At 40.7% G+C, this 11517-nt stretch overlaps 1 long non-coding RNA gene across 3 annotated transcripts; it reads left to right on the top strand.

Moving 5' to 3' along the window:
* Positions 1 to 2680: 2680 nt before the first annotated feature.
* Positions 2681 to 9812, top strand: LOC112654040 (uncharacterized). 3 transcript variants are annotated; one of them, XR_003132669.3, is made up of 5 exons: positions 2681 to 3133; positions 3507 to 3625; positions 4483 to 4601; positions 5625 to 6288; positions 6839 to 9593. It is a non-coding gene; the product is annotated as an uncharacterized LOC112654040 (long non-coding RNA). The 3 variants fall into 3 exon arrangements; XR_004814394.2 differs by lacking the exon at positions 6839 to 9593 and adding an exon at positions 9649 to 9812 and having other exon boundaries at positions 2682 to 3133; XR_003132670.3 differs by lacking the exon at positions 6839 to 9593 and adding an exon at positions 9649 to 9812 and having other exon boundaries at positions 2700 to 3133; positions 3362 to 3625.
* Positions 9813 to 11517: the final 1705 nt, after the last annotated feature.

The raw sequence follows: 11517 nt of genomic DNA on the forward strand, positions 1-11517 counted from the left end.
AACCATTTTAATGAAAAAAGCAAACATGTAATTATGCCAATGCAGCCTTTTTAAGAAAAAAAGAAAGGAAGTATTTTAAACCAAATTGCCAATGGTTGTTGCAATTGCAAAACTCTTGATATCTACTGGTCCACACACTAAAACCCTAAGTTTCTGAGCACTGAATCTTCACACTGGACCCACCGGCCATAGATACTTCTGACAACTAATGTCTTCATATGCTGAGCAAATATTTATAATATATTCAGCAATATATTAATAATAATGTAGGTACACATGTTATGTGTGCATGTGATGAAAATGAAACTGGAAACATATGAACCAAATTGCTAGGACTATACACAACTTTTTATTTTCTCTTTGTACTTGTCCACATTTAGAGTTTTCTAAAAATAATCAGGTATTAGCTTAAGAAACCTTTTCTATTTTGATATTGAATCTTTATACAGGGCTTTACCTGACCATCTGTCTAAAATAGTTATATGTTTGTCCCATCCAGCTTCCACACAAATGCACACACAGACTGCTTTATTTTTCTTCAGAGCATATATCACAACCTAAAATGATATTATTTGCTTATTGTTCAATTCCATCAATAAAATTTAAGCTGAGAAGTCTTTGCCTACCTCTTTCACTTTCTCAGTACCCAGAGCAGTGTGTGGCACTTAAGACGATGATCAATAAATGTTTGTCAATTCACAGACACACACACACACACACACACACACACACACACATTTATTTAAAGGTATTTTGCAGCAGCGATTGTCATGGTGATTCTAAAAAAATCTACACCATTTGTAGGAGTATAAATTGATATAAAGTTTCTGAAGATATTTTACCACATATTAGAAAAAGAAGCCTAAGAGAAATCATGACCTCCATTCAGAAACTCTACTTGTAGGGCTTAACAGGAGATTCAGACAAACATGTATTTATAAAAGTGTCTTTGTAGCATTTATATAACAGAAAAATAAGGAGGCATAGTTAAATATATTATGAAAAACCCATAAAATAATAAATCATTATAGCAATTAAATTGCTATAGACAGAGGTATATCTACTATTATTAAAGTTGAAGACCAGGTAACAAAGTAACATGTTCAGCATAATTCCTTAGACATGGGAAAACTTGGGGAACTCTAGAATATTAATTGTGGTTATTTCTGGATCCGGAGACTGTAGATGTTGCAGTTTCTTCTGCGTGCTTATCTACACATATTTAAATGTCTATAAAAAACTCATGAAATTAAGTGTTGTTTTCATTTTTCAATAGTGTTAAAAATCACAAGCAATCCAAAATGGATTTCCTAAGGACTCATAACTATAGCATAGCTCCAAGTGGAAAAAGTAAAATTTGCAAATGAACTAGAATCGTAATAATTTCTGAATATTTTCTCTACTTGTTGCCCATTTTACCCAAGTGGAACAACATGTCTCTGGGCTCTTGTAGAGTTACCACCGTCTGCCAACAGAAATTATTATTGGGAATAATAATTAGGTTGACAATGAAAACCCTGGAGGGTATACAGGAGCCACAATTCACCGTTATTCTTGAGTACAATCTACAGAGGATGGAACCAAGTGGCGAGGTCCTCTTTCAAATTCAAATGGAATAAATAATAAGCACCACTACCTGTCCTGGACCCACTGACCTAAGCTCTGAGGAAACAGTATATGTGACCACACTGCTCACCAGAGACTATATTTACTGATGAAGCTGAGAAATTTTGCATTGGAAAGCCATTTGGGGTGCGTTCACACATAAGATGGCATTAGAGGTGAAGAGTGGCGTTGTGGACGGTACAGGTTACTTCCTTCTGCACCGCCAGTTGCAAAAATGGGATCTGAAGGTTGATATCAGTCCTGAAGACATGTAAACACTTCGAGTGCTTAAAAACACAAGTTTAAAATTTTACTTCGTGCTTTTTAGGCAGGACTTTTCACGTATTGCATTCAAGGCTCCTGCTGTTTTTGACCCTTGTATCTGACCTATTCTCGGATCCCTACTTGAAAGGTGATTGGCACTTATCAAACAAAAATTCCTGAGAATACTGCTAGTTCAGGACCAATATGCCATTAAATTTTAATAATGGTAACTTCCCTCAATTCTCAGGAAGTGGCCACTAGATAGGATTTCCTCCTAGGCCTCTTTCTTAAAGCTTTGTCCTGGGGCCCTTTATCTGCCAGGGGTGAAAACAAAGAAACAAAGAGCAGCAAGCCAGTGTTAAGGGGAACCAAGAAACAAAGCCTAGTTAGGGGCTGTGGTGCTGGGAGAGCAGGTGTAGGTCAGTTTCTGCAGGACTTAAGCTGCCAGGATATCAAACTCTGGCTTTATCCTGAAGATAATCAAGAGTCCTGGATGGAGAGACAGAATACAAATTTAAATGCAGCCTCTAAATTTCAGAACCCGAATCCATTGATAAGAGTCCATTTTAAAGAGGAATCTCCAGGCTTGGGGCATGAGATCATGCCTGTCAAACAATTTCTGTCCATCTCCAAATTAGTAATGGGTGACTTGGCACCCTGGCTGATGAGCTGGCAAGAAAGGAGCTATTGTGTGTCATACCGGGGACCTCCACAGACACCCGGGGCAATGTGATTTGTCACTTAAAGGAGGAGACAGCCTGAGAGTGCCCCACTCAGTGCCTGCTGAGTCATCCTACTCTGGTAGTTATTTAAACAGAAGCCTCCAGCAGAGGCACGATCAACACTCCACTCAGACAATGGCCAGACCTCCAGAAGTCATGTCTAGCTTAGATTGCAACAAGTGCAATTTTCACAGTTTCTGTCCTCTTTTCCCGATATTGTCACACTGGGGATCTGACTTCTGGCTCTTTTTCTCCAAACTGGCCTACCCAGCCAGTCCTCCCATGAGACTTGGGCCCCAGAGGTCACCGACTCCTTGTTGAGTTTTCCCATGGTCTCTCCGACTTGACTTCCTTGGCTTTCTTCTAGATCAACAAACACTGGTTGAGCATCTGTTGTGGGTTAGGGACTGAGCTATACAGGTAAGGGGTGACGAAAAAACAATTAAGACACATTCCTTGCCTTTTAGGAGCTCACAGTCCAGGGGAAGAGGCAGTCCGGAAACCGGGCGACCACAATATATGAAGGGACGCCTCTAAGACAGGTGAGTACAAACAAAACGGTGTTTTGGACCTTAATTTTAGGGGGGACCACTACTCTTCCCTCAAAGCCACGGCCCTCTCTGTGTGGCTAGGTGGGAGGAATTCAAGGGCTGCGGAAGGGTGGAGGATTCAGAAGGGCATTTCCACCTGCCTGCCGGACGTTGCCCCGTTTGACCTGGGCTGAGCGGCTGCTGTCTGGCCCTGAGCGCTGCCCGTGGTTCTCTTCCCAGACCATCCTCTAGGTGCTCTCGTCAGTGTGTCAGATGAGGACTCCCTCACATTTGGCTGTCATCTGTCAGCCACAACTGTCCCGTCCAGAGGAGCTGGCTTCGGCCGCTCCATTAAGGATACCATTTGACATCACATGTGCTGCAGGTGCTGCTGATGAAAGTGCTAAAGGAGCTGGATGTGACTGACGTCGGTGGGAAGGACGAGGCTGTGTGCGCGCATGCAGCTGTGCTGTCCAAATGCTGTCCTTACCTCCCAATGGAAAGGTATTGTAAATAAAGTGAAAGGGCACCAGCTTATTTTAAACGCCAAGTATGAGCTAGGAACTGTTCTTGGCACTATGTAAAAGCTTTATTTAGTTCTCACAGTAATATTGTCCTTATGCTAGAGTCCCACTGTATAGACTAAGGAAATTATGGTTCAGAGAGGTTAAGGTCACACAGCTGTGCAATTTTTGGTTCAGCTTGAATGTGAACACAGGTCTATGTGATTCTGAATTTTGTGTTCAACTGGAATGGTTCACCGAGCAGCTGTAGAATAGTAACATGGCAATAGCATTTTTTTTTAAAGACTTTATCTGTTTGTTTATTTTAGAGAGACAGAGAGGGTACATGAGCAGGTGGGAGGAGGAGAGGGAAAGGGAGAGTGAGAATCCCAAGCCGACTCTTCGCTGAGGTCGGAGCCCAATGTGGGGCTCGATCTCATGACCCTGAGATCATGACCTGGTCCAAAACTGAGGTGGTCACTTAACCGACTGCGCCACCCAGGCACCCCCATGGCAGTAAGATTTCTGATTCCTGTCTGATTTTCAACCTTGTGTGATATAAATACAGGACGTATAGCATGAGTTTCTGAATCTTTGTTTTGAAACACGAAACCTGAAAAATTGGAGTAGAAGGAAGCAACAAATATATAATAAAACCAAGTTTATCAGATGAAAATATGGATAAAAATGTTTACATTCCCAGAACTGTAAATATTGAAAAATAAAAGACACACTGAGAAAATATGTCTGTTTTTATGACTTGTTGATATCCAGGGGGTTTTTCCTTAAGCCTCAAAACAATTTACAGCATTGCCAGCAGCATTCAGTACATTCAGAACAGGATCATTTCACCCACAGCTGATGGAGGGCCATGCTTGGGACAGCACCAGAAGAGCCTTCCAGCAGACAGGCCAGGGAGGAAGCCAGGGTCAGTGAGTGAAGAGGAGAGCAGAGCCATTTAAAGCAACATGGTTTATGTAAGTGTGATCTAATTGCTTCCACTGGAAATGGGTCAGATTTGAGTCGAGAGAACCTGGGGCCTTTATGACCCCAGTGAAATCAGATTATAGCTTTTCTTCCAATCTCCTTGGAGAATATGGCCCTTGATGAAAGAATGATGCTCGGATTCATTTCAATCTGCCGTGTTTCCCAGTCTCTTCTTGCCTCCTCGGAGTTGATTCGCATTTTTTTTTTCTTTTCTGATGAAACACATTAAACTAAACAGGATATGTCATATGACAGACTGTGATAAATTTACTATTGGGAATAGGGGAAAAGTATGGGATAAAGAAATAGGTCTTTTTTGTCTCTCACGGCCATGATTCAGTTCTGACTCAAAAGGAAGTGTGCCACCTACTGAATCACGGAAACCACTTCCTGTAGCTGTTTGGTTTATTCTGGAGGGGCATTAGGCCAAGTACTGCCCTGCCCTGACCCTGACTGGCTCTTCAGAGCCAAAGCGTTCACAACTTGAGGTGGTTTGGCCTCAGACTCTGAGAACATTACATATTAAATTACAAGTGTTTCGTTTCCTAGCAAGGAGTCTTTAGCAACATAAAAACGAACATGTGTTATTTGCAAACTGAGTGTCTCCTTACTCAACCTGAATATCCTTACTTTTTCATAAGGTATGTATTCCAGATGACTACTCTCAAGATCTGAATTCATGGTGCTTCTGTTTTTCCTGAGGGCAGTTTGGGCAGTCTGTAGGGTGGCATTAACCAGATGCGGTTTCAAGCGTACCCTTTCATTAGTGAAGCAATACTAAACTTGTATTCATTCATGCAATGTATTTTTTGGAGCACGTGCTTACTGCTGTGTCCTGTACAAGGGAAGGGTAGAGGATAAAGTGGCAAACAAGACATATGGCTCCTGACCTCATGGTACTTATGACCTGCACTGTATGGAAATTATGTTCTCTCTAGACTCCAAGATTGTGCTTTGAACACAATTAAAAGGAACATCAACTAAAGGAAAACTTGTTTCCTCTTTGCCCACAGGACATTTTTGACACCAGATGTGTGGGTTTCTCTACACCAAGGAATTCTTCAATTCTCAGCAACCACTGACTATCCTACAATTTAACTCAACTCTGACAGTAATTGGCCAGGATTAGCACACGCCCTGGGTATAAGGGCTCAGTCCAACAAGATTGCACTTTAGATGCCAATCGTAAGACCCAGGTTGTCACCTGCACTTCTGATCAACTGAATATAAACTTTTTCCACCATCTCCTCTTGGGGTTTGAAAATTAGCCAGAATGGCTCACAGAATTCAGAAAAATACCTCACTGACATTTACCAGTTTATTATAAAGGATACAACTCAGGAAAAGCCAGATGGAAGAGATACATATGGGAAGGTGTGGGTGGAGGGGGTGTGCAGCTCCCATGCCCTCCCTGGATGTGCCACCCTCCTGGCACCTAGATGTCTTCACTGACATGGAAGCTCCTTGGACTCCATAACTTAGGGTTTTTATGGAGAGTCCACTGTGTAGACATGATTGACTAAATCATTGGCCACTGGTGAATAAGTTATCATTCCAGCCTCTTTCCTACCTGGAGGTCAAAGGGTGAAAATGAATGTTCCAACCCTTAAATCACATGATTGGATCCTCTGGCAATCAGCCTCCACCTTCCAAGAGTCATCTCATTAGCATAAACAGGTATGGTTGAAAAGGGCTTATTATGAATAACAAAAGATGCTTCTGTCACCTTATTCCTCAAGGAATTCCAAGGGTTTCAGTTTTAGAGGCTCTGTGCCAGGAACCAGGGAGGAAGACCAAAATATATATTTATTATACCACGTTCATGCAGCCCCAGCATCTAGCCCTGGGCCTTGCATAAAGAAGCTCCTCAACACTTGAGTAGATACACAAAAGAAAAAACAAAAGATAGAATGACAAAAAGATGGAAAGAAGGAAGGTGATAGTAAAGGGAGGGAGGAAAAGAAGTCATCTCACAGTCATTTCTTACTGTATTTGCAGATGAAGATGAAAATATCCAGCCATTTGTTTTCTTCCATAGTGTCAATTCCAAATAGACTACAGATTTGTGCCCCTATGTGCATCTAGAGAGTCTGTAGTGCTTCAGGAGACAAATGGGCTCCTCATCAGGGAGGTTATAGTACCAAGGAGGTCCGTTCTGAGGCCAGGTAAACATTAGAAGTCCTGAGAACCTTCTCTGAGAGTAACAGGCTCTTTGTTATCTCCTCAGAATAGGCCAGAATCCTGAACCATAGATAATCTATTATTCTCCTGGGGATCCATGCCCAAAAGATGTGTCAAAGAATGGCTGCAAAACTGTGTAACACTAAGCACCCACCTGATAGAAGAGTCCTGAGAATTCAGTGAGACAAAGGGCGCCTGCGTGGCTTAGTCAGTGAAGCATCTGACTCTTAATTGCAGCACAGGTCTTGATCTCAGGACGGTAAGTTCCAGCCCCATGTTGGACTCCATGCTGGGCGTAGAGCCTACTTAAAAGAAAAAAAAATTAAATGAGACAATATCTAGTTGTCTAGAATAGTCCTTGGCACACAGGAGGCTCCTTGTAAATAGAAGCTATCACTACTACAAATTCTCTTAATCTCATTACCATTACTCCTCCTTCTACTACTGTTGCTTAGGTTATATCCATTAAAGCCAGCAGTTTTTCCATTAGTCTGACCAATGGCTTGATGTTTAATGATGGAATTCTATGATTCGGTGTAAGCCTCTCTAAACCTATGCTTTCCTTTCAACAATGGTAAAAAAAAATTTTTTTAAGTTTTTATTTATATTAGAGAGATAGAGTAAGGGAGAGAAAGCATGAGCAAGGTGAAGGGCAGAGGGAGAAGCAGATTCCCTGCTAAGTAGGGAGCTGGACAAGGGACCTGATCCCAAGACCCAGGGATCATGACCTGAGCCAAAGGCAGACGCTTAACTGACTGAGCCACCCAGGTGTCCCCTGACAACGGTAAAGATTTTAAATTGACCTCCAGTTGAAACTCCCTGTCAAGAAGAGATTGTCTAAGTTATTTACTGATGTCCAATTTATGAGAGCAACAGCTTTTCCCAAATGTAAGATTATATAACATTGAATGTTTTAAGAAGTTATATGTAACCCAAATATAACTAGCATTATAAGATAAATAGAGGCATATTACGAATTTTAAGTATTTGAGCAAAAATTGAATCAAATTGGGCAGCCCCAGACCAGAATTGGTCAAGAGGGCTCTACCCACAAGAGCTAAGGGAAAGATTTTTCTAGAAAAGAGGAGGAAGAAAAGCAAGAAAATTATTTGATTGTCTAGAGCTTAAGGGCTTGCCTTATTTGGGAAAGCCTAACTGACTGTGATTGGTTGTCTTTGTTTCAATTTCTTAACCTTGAGGCATTACAGGCTTAGGTTTTGGTTTGCTTATGTAGGCACCCAAGGCATTAGAACCACCCCCGGCTAAAGCCTTCTTCTGTTAATTAAATGTTAGGCTGTTTGGCCCCTACCCTAAGGCTACTCTCTACACATTTGACGTATGGGAGGAAGAAGAAAAAAAAGAAAAAGAAGGGAAATAGGAAGAGATACAAAGGAAAAAAAAAATCCCCACCAGAAATACTGAAGAGAGATGGAGGTTTTTGAAGTTTCCCTAAGTACTGCTGAGGTATTTGTTTTGGTATCTCACACCACAAAGATAAGTAATATCTTGTTCAAATCTTGACCAGTTTCCCTCAGAGTTCCCCTTTCCATAGGAATCCAACATCTCCCTTCAGAGATTCTTCTTTACGTGGATGTCACTCTTTTACATTGTTTCCTCCAAATAATCCCAGAGTCTGCCACCAGTTTAACCTCCTCTGAGCTTCCCTAGTTCCCTCACCTATCACATCATTTGGCTCAACAAAGGATGGGAAGTGAGACCCTAAGCAAAGTTTTTAAAATCAAGGCATTATAAAAAGCTGTTTAGCCAAGAATCATGATAACAATTACAGGCAAACAGACAAATTAGGTCACAAGTCTCAGAAGCCCAACATTATTTTAAATCCTCATCTCCACCTGCAGTTTTGTTACCATTTTGGGTTGTTCCTTGATCCATCCCAAGTAGCTATAATAGTACCTGGCAAAAATATTTGCTGAATAAATAAATTAGCTTAAGAGTTTACATTGCAAATAAAACCAAATACCATTAGATTATCCTTCCTACTTTTTCCTCTTAAATATTCTGTGTGAGGGGCACCTGGGTGGCTCAGTGCTTGAGCATCTGCCTTTGGCTCAGGTCGTAGTCCTGGGGCCCTGAGATCAAGTCCCACATCAGGCTTCCCATGGGACCCTGCTTCTCCCTCTTCCTACGTTTCTGCCTCTTTCTCTGTGTCTCTCATAAATAAATAAATAAAATATTCTAAAGAAATATTCTGTGTGAAACAAATAGTCACACATATATCCATATGAAAGAATATAATTTTCTGCCATTAGTTTTTTATTATGTCAGTTAAGGTCAAATGTCACAAAAAATCACATTGAACTCTTGACCAATCTATCTATTTTTTCCATTGGAATATTGGCCCAACTAAGAAATAACATCAAGGAAAAATTATTTGTTGGCAGAAAAAATCCTCTCTAAATTCTTGTGTGTTTTGTTTTGATTTTTCCTTAGTGACTAGAGGTCAGTTTCAATCCACTGAAGCACAGATTCCAAATTTTCAATCTGGTTTTCTTGAGTACTGACAGAGTGCCAAGAATGAGGCAATGACACAAAATCACTACCAAGACACACACACACACACACACACACACACACACACACGAGTCCAGGGCATGTTCTGGTGACTTGCAAGCTTCTTTCTCTCTAAAATATATCCTCAAATTCATACTTTTTAACTTGAAATGGATCTATTCCCTGTCTCCCAAGCAAATTCTTATGGATTTTTTGTCTAATACATTGGTCAAGGTATTCCAAACCTTGGTATCTAAAAGATATCATAATAGAATCATCTACTGACCAAAGATTACGTATCTTCTACTTATCCTTTCTTGTTTCCTTTTAAAACTTGAATTTTAGGGACACCTGGGTGGCTCAGCGGTTGAGCATCTGCCTTCGGCTCGGGATGTGGTCCTGGAGTTCCAGAATCGAGTCTCACATTGGGCTCCCTGCATGGGAGCCTGCTTCTCCCTCTGCCTCTCTCTGTCTCTCATGAACAAATAAATAAAGTCTTTTAATATGTTTAGGTGTGGGTCAATGACTATATACATTATTATTGAAAAAACAATTTCGTTTTAGCCTAGTAATAAAAAAAAAAAAAACCTAAATGTTATTTGGCAGCCTCCAAAGAATCACATGTTTAATGTAGTGGAGGGACAGTGCCCTAAAAGAAAGGGTGGCATTCTGGACAGCCAAAAGAACAAACGTCCACTACAAGTAATATGAGCACCAAGTTTGGATGCAATCCATCTCTCCTACGAGACTGGTGGCAATTCACTTAATCTGAGCCCCAGTTTTTTCAGCTATGACCAGAGATATCAACACCCAACTACTTATTTTGTGAATCCCTTCACTAAAATTAACTGTTATCTGTTGTTCTGTGATTCTATAAATCTCAGAATAATCTTTTCCTGTTATAGCCAAGTTGTCTATCATGGTCACAGATATTCACCTGGTTATTTTGGCTTCTCTAATCCTGCCGGTGAAAACACCTCCAAGGGAGCTTTTGGTCAGGAGCTGACAATGGCATTTAAGGTCACCTGTGCTTTTGATAAAGGAGAATTTGAAAGGAGACCAATAATATATATTTTTTTTTTCACTTGGACCCACTAACTTCCCTGATAAGGATATATAATTCATATTTGTTAAGTCCTAATTAATGCCAAGCCCCTTTTATGCATATGTCATTTAACTCTTACAGTAATACTTTCAGATAAGTTATCAGCTAGGGTGTTTGACTCTAAGTTAAAGGGAATAAAAAAAGCACAAATCTCCAACCAACTAAAACAAGGGGACTTGTTTGCTCCCATAACTGGCAGTCTAAAGAGAAAGCTGCTTCAGGATTGGTTGAGGAATCTAGTGGCTTCATACTATTACCAGGTTCCTAGGTGCGATCTCTGTCCTTACGTCCAGCATTGCTTTCCTCCTAAACACCCATTTCCCTCCGTAGCATGGCCATCAGTAGGAAACTTGCTTCCTTACTGATATCTAGCAAAGGTGAGAGAGTGCCCCACAAACAATGAAAAAAGTGAAAGAATTGCCTTCTCTTCCTTATGATCCACCTTCAGTCTGATGTTTATCTTTTAAATAACAGCTATAAGAAGTAGAGTTGGGAGGAGGAGAAATACTATGGTATGATTAACTCATCTCATAATCCAGAGGATTATGATTATCTTGATTGATTTGGATAATTATAATTTACGCCTGATGCTGGGGCAATTCTCCATACTACAATGCCTACCACACAGTGCAAAAAGAATAGATCAAATTGGGAGAGCCAACTATAATGTGCACTATAGGTAAATATTGCTAATTCCCAATTTACAGATGAGAAAACTGACACACAGGGGAGAAAGGTTAAGTTAATTTGCCGAAGTTGATAACTGAATGTCAACAGTCTCTCTCCATTCTAATAGTCAGTTATTCTCCTGCATTTCTTTCTCTCTCTTTTTTAAAAATATTTTATTTTATTTTATTTTTTTAAAAGATTTTATCCATTTATTCATGAGAGACACAGAGAGAAAGAGAGGCAGAGACACAGGTAGAGGGAGAAGCAAGCTCCATGCAGGGAGCCCGAGACGGGACTCAATCTCGGGTCACCAGGATCATGCCCTGGGCTGAAGGCAGCGCTAAACCACTGAACCACCCGGGCTGCCCAAAAGATTTTATTTTTAAGTAATCTCTACACCCAACATGGGGCTCGAATTCACAACCCTGAAATCAAGAGCA

This window comes from Canis lupus, chromosome 3 (genome assembly GCF_003254725.2).
Source record: "Canis lupus dingo isolate Sandy chromosome 3, ASM325472v2, whole genome shotgun sequence".
NCBI lineage: Eukaryota > Metazoa > Chordata > Mammalia > Carnivora > Canidae > Canis > Canis lupus.